Genomic DNA, 6,166 nt, shown 5'->3' on the forward strand with positions numbered 1-6,166 from the left:
TAAACAAAGACTCCTCATTTGCCTAACTTAACTCAAGTGGGAACATTAGTGTCATTCCCACAACTCTGTTGTGATTCAAAGTCAAAGTCACCTTTCAATTCAAGTCACAAGTCACCATTCATATTTTTAGAAAAGTTCTGATGACGGAACAGTATGGCCTTTCCAACTGTCCATGACCGCGGACGCAGCTATTCGAATAGTTTAAACTCTGCAGAGGTCATACACTTGTGCCACAATAATTGCAATAGTCCGTCAGGGGTAACTGGCCCTAATTTATCGCACTCAGCGCACGAACTACCAATCATAACCTTTCATTTACATACCCTAGTATAGGCACCTCTCCCTATGAGCTTGGCCTCCCAGTGAAGACCATCAGTCAACCTGGGAACTGCACAGGGCTTGGGTATGATATTCACCTCATTTCACGTCATTTCAGTTTTGGTGGAGGCAGCCTTGGCCTAACCCCGATGACGCTTGTTCAGAGGGAACCCATACTAAAAATACATAAGTTTCCAGCTAGGCCTTACCCAAATTCAGGTATTGTGGGGATACTTGTAAAATTGGAATGGTATCGCATCCGAACCCAACCATCAGTTTTGTAAAATTTACCATGTCATTCACAAGTCATATTCACCTTCAAAATCTTTCAATAGAATGACTCATCATTCCAAGGTTTTCAAATTCATTGGTTTTCACAAGTTCCCATCTAAAGTAATCACTTTTAGTTTTAGCACTAGCAACTAGTCATGAGAGGGGCTAACTAGCTTATAGCCTTCTAGGCTAAGTGTGATGCTCTTGTACTACTCCATAACTAAACCAAGTGAATCATGAATCAAAAATAAACCTTGATAAACCAAAGTAAAAACTTGTAAGGTAAAAACTTGGGATAAGATCATTAAGCATAAGGTAAGATGTAATGGTGCCTTGACCTTGTAGAGCTTTGCACTTTGGGTATCTTGCAAGAATATTATCTTGCAACAAAATAGCTTGCATTAGTCTAGCTTGCCTTGTTTGGGGTAGTGATTGATACGTCCAAAACGTATCTACTTTCCCGAACACTTTTGCTATTGTTTTGCCTCTAATTTGTGTATTTTGGATACAACTAACACGGACTAACGCTGTTTTCAGCAGAATTGCTCTGGTGTCTCGTTTTTGTGCAGAAATTCAACTTTCAGGAAAATCCCCGGAATTTATGTCGAAGGTCTTATTTTTCCAGAAGATTTACGGAGCCAGAAGGGCAAGCCTGGTGGAGGCCCGAGGCCCCCACACACTAGGCCGGCGCGGCCCAGGAGGGGGGCGCGCCGCCCTATTGTGTGGCTGCCTCGGCTGGCCTCTGACGCCCCCCTCTGGACTACTTAAGGGTTTCGATCTAAAAACATGAGACGAGAAGTCGAAGTCGCCAGAAACCATCCAGTACGCCGCCACCGTCGCGAAACTCCATCTCGGGACCAGAAACTCCGTTCTGGCACTCCGCCGGACGGGGAATTGGAGGAGATCATCGCCATCATCACCACCGATGCCTCTCCATCGACCAGCAATGTTTCCCCCATCCATGTGTGAGTAATTCCCCCGCTGTAGGCTGAAGGGGATGGTAGGGATTGGATGAGATTGGTCATGTAATAGCATAAGATTGTTAGGGCATAGCGCCTAGTGTTCGTAATTGGTACTTTGATGATATTGTTGCAACTTGTTATGCTTAATGCTTGTCACTAGGGCCCGAGTGCCATGATCTCAGATCTGAACATGTTATTGTTTCATGATGATATGCATTGTTTTATGATCTTACCTGCAAGTTGTATACACATGTTGCTGTCCGGAACCCGAGGCCCCAAAGTGACAGAAATTTGGACAACCGGAGGGGAAGGCAGTGATGTGAGGATCACATGTGTTCACGGAGTGTTAATGCTTTGCTTCGGTACTTTATTAAAAGGAGTACCTTAATTTCCAGTAGATTCCCTAGAGGCCCGGCTGCCACCGGCTGGTAGGACAAAAGATGTTGTGCAAGTTTCTCACTGCGAGCACGTACGACTATATACGGAACACATGCCTATGGATTGTTTAGTACTTGGACACCGTTTTATTATTATCTGCAAATGCCCTGCTTTGATTGTTACATGAGTTTCTCTCATCCATGCAACGCCCGTCATCCATCCTTGTGCCTACAGTATTTTAATCCTGCTGTTTACTATAATCACTACTACTCGTCTTTGTTATACTCGTCGTCGTTATTTCACTATCTGCTATCGCTATAAAACGGTTACTACCGATAAACTCTTGCGAGCAAGTCTCGTTTCCAGTGCAGCTGAATTGACAACTCCACTGTTAAGGCTTTCAAGTATTCTTTGGCTCCCCTTGTGTCGAATCAATAAATTGGGTTTTACTTCCCGCGAAGACTGTTGCGATCCCCTATACTTGTGGGTCATTGATGCGTGTGGTTGACACGTCCGTTGGGAACCCCAAGAGGAAGGTGTGATGCGCACAGCGGCAAGTTTCCCTCAGTAAGAAACCAAGGTTTAATCGAACCAGTAGGGAGTCAAGAAGCATGTTGAAGGTTGATGGCGGCGGGATGTAGTGCGGCGCAACACCGGAGATTCCGGCGCCAACGTGGAACCCGCACAACACAACCAAAGTACTTTGCCCCAACGAAACAGATGAGGTTGTCAATCTCACCGGCTTGCTGTAACAAAGGATTAACCGTATTGTGTGGAAGATGATTGTTTGCAGAAAACGAGTAGAACAAGTATTGCAAGTAGATTGTATTTCAGTATAGAGAATTGGACCGGGGTCCACAGTTCACTAGAGGTGTCTCTCCCATAAGACAAACAAGCATGTTGGGTGAACAAATTACAGCTTGGGCAATTGACAAATAAAGAGGGCATGACCATGCACATACATATCATGATGAGTATAGTGAGATTTAATTGGGCATTACGACAAAGTACATAGACCGCCATCCAACCTGCATCTATGCCTAAAAAGTCCACCTTCGTGTTATCATCCGAACCCCTCCAGCATTAAGTTGCAAAGCAACAGTACAATTGCATTAAGTATGGTGCGTAATGTAATCAACAACTACATCCTTAGACATAGCATCAATGTTTTATCCCTAGTGGCAACAAGCACAACACAACCTTAGAACTTTCGTCACATCGTCCCGTGTGTCAATGCAGGCATGAACCCACTATCGAGCATAAATACTCCCTCTTGGAGTTACAAGCATCTACTTGGCCGCAGCATCTACTAGTAACGGAGAGCATGCAAGATCATAAACAACACATAGATATAACTTTGATAATCAACATAACAAGTATTCTCTATTCATCGGATCCCAACAAACGCAACATATAGAATTACGTATAGATGATCTTGATCATGTTAGGCAGCTCACAAGATCCGACAATGATAGCACAATGGGGAGAAGACAACCATCTAGCTACTGCTATGGACCCATAGTCCAGGGGTAGACTACTCACACATCACTCCGGAGGCGACCATGGCGGCGTAGAGTCCTCCGGGAGATGATTCCCCTCTCCGGCAGGGTGCCGGAGGCGATCTCCTGGATCCCCCGAGATGGGATCGGCGGCGGCGGCGTCTCTGGAAGGTTTTCCGTATCGTGGCTCTCGGTACTGGGGTTTTCGCAATGGAGGCTTTAAGTAGGCGGAAGGGCAGGTCAGGAGGCGGCACGAGGGCCCCACACCACGTGGCCGCGCGGCCAAGCGGGGGCCGCGCCGCCCTAGGGTGTGGCCCCTCGTGGCCCCTCTTCGTCTCCTCTTCGGACTTCCGGAAGCTTCGTGGAAAAATAGGACCCCGGGCGTTGATTTCGTCCAATTCCGAGAATATTTCGTTACTAGGATTTCGAAACCAAAAACAAGCAGAAAACAAAGAATCGGCACTTCGGCATCTTGTTAATAGGTTAGTTCCGTAAAATGCACGAATATGACATAAAGTGTGCATAAAACATGTAGATAACATCAATAATGTGGCATGGAACATAAGAAATTATCGATACGTCGGAGACGTATCGCATCCCCAAGCTTAGTTCTCGCTCGTCCCGAGCAGGTAAAACGATAACACGGATAATTTCCGGAGTGACATGCCATCATAACCTTGATCATACTATTTGTAAAGCATATGTAGTGAATGCAGCGATCAAAACAATGTATATGACATGAGTAAACAAGTGAATCATAAAGCAAAGACTTTTCATGAATAGTACTTCAAGACAAGCATCAATTAAGTCTTGCATAAGAGTTAACTCATAAAGCAATAATTCATAGTAAAGGCATTGAAGCAACACAAAGGAAGATTAAGTTTCAGCGGTTGCTTTCAACTTGTAACATGTATATCTCATGGATATTGTCAACATAGAGTAATATAATAAGTGCAATAAGCAAGTATGTAGGAATCAATGCACAAGTTCACACAAGTGTTTGCTTCTTGAGGTGGAGAGAAATAGGTGAACCGACTCAACATTGAAAGTAAAAGAACTGGTCCTCCATAGAGGAAAAGCATCGATTGCTATATTTGTGCTAGAGCTTTGATTTTGAAAACATGAAACAATTTTGTCAACGGTAGTAATAAAGCATATGTATCATGTAAATTATATCTTACAAGTTGCAAGCCTCATGCATAGTGTACTAATAGTGCCCGCACCTTGTCCTAATTAGCTTGGACTACCGGATCATCACAATGCACATGTTTTAACCAAGTGTCACAAAGGGGTACCTCTATGCCGCCTGTACAAAGGTCTAAGGAGAAAGCTCGCATTGGATTTCTCGCTATTGATTATTCTCAACTTAGACATCCATACCGGGGCAACATAGACAACAGATAATGGACTCCTCTTTTATGCATAAGCATGTAACAACAATTAATAATTTTCTCATTTGAGATTGAGGATATATGTCCAAAACTCGAAACTTCCACCATGGATCATGGCTTTAGTTAGCGGCCCAATGTTCTTCTCTAACAATATGCATGCTTAACCATAAGGTGGTAGATCTCTCTTACTTCGGACAAGACGGACATGCATAGCAACTCACATGAAATTCAACAAAGAGTAGTTGATGGCGTCCCAGTAAACATGGTTATCGCACAACAAGCAACTTAATAAGAGATAAAGTGCATAAGTACATATTCAATACCACAATAGTTTTTAAGCTATTTGTCCCATGAGCTATATATTGCAAAGGTGAATGATGGAATTTTAAAGGTAGCACTCAAGCAATTTACTTTGGAATGGCGGAAAATACCATGTAGTAGGTAGGTATGGTGGACACAAATGGCATAGTGGTTGGCTCAAGTATTTTGGATGCATGAGAAGTATTCCCTCTCGATACAAGGTTTAGGCTAGCAAGGCTTATTTGAAACAAACACAAGGATGAACCGGTGCAGCAAAACTCACATAAAAGACATATTGAAAACATTATAAGACTCTACACCGTCTTCCTTGTTGTTCAAACTCAATACTAGAAATTATCTAGACCTTAGAGAAACCAAATATGCAAACCAAATTTTAGCATGCTCTATGTATTTCTTCATTAATGGGTGCAAAGCATATGATGCAAGAGCTTAATCATGAGCACAACAATTGCCAAGTATCACATTACCCAAGACATTAATAGCAATTACTACATGTATCATTTTCCAATTCCAACCATATAACAATTTAACGAAGGAGAAACTTCGCCATGAATACTATGAGTAGAAACCAAGGACATACTTGTCCATATGCTACAGCGGAGCGTGTCTCTCTCCCATAAAGTGAATGCTAGGATCCATTTTATTCAAACAAAACAAAAAACAAAAACAAACCGACGCTCCAAGAAAAGCACATAAGATGTGATGGAATAAAAATATAGTTTCAGGGGAGGAACCTCGATAATGTTGTCGATGAAGAAGGGGATGCCTTGGGCATCCCCAAGCTTAGACGCTTGAGTCTTCTTGATATACGCAGGGGTGAACCACCGGGCATCCCCAAGCTTAGAGCTTTCACTCTCCTTGATCATGTTGCATCATACTCCTCTCTTGATCCTTGAAAACTTCCTCCACACCAAACTTAGAACAACTCATTAGAGGGTTAGCGACAATAAAAATTAACATATTCAGAGGTGACACAATCATTCTTAACACTTCTGGACATTGCATAAAGCTACTGGACATTAAT

The sequence above is a fragment of the Lolium rigidum genome, chromosome 5, assembly GCF_022539505.1.
Source record: "Lolium rigidum isolate FL_2022 chromosome 5, APGP_CSIRO_Lrig_0.1, whole genome shotgun sequence".
Taxonomy (NCBI): Eukaryota; Viridiplantae; Streptophyta; class Magnoliopsida; order Poales; family Poaceae; genus Lolium; species Lolium rigidum.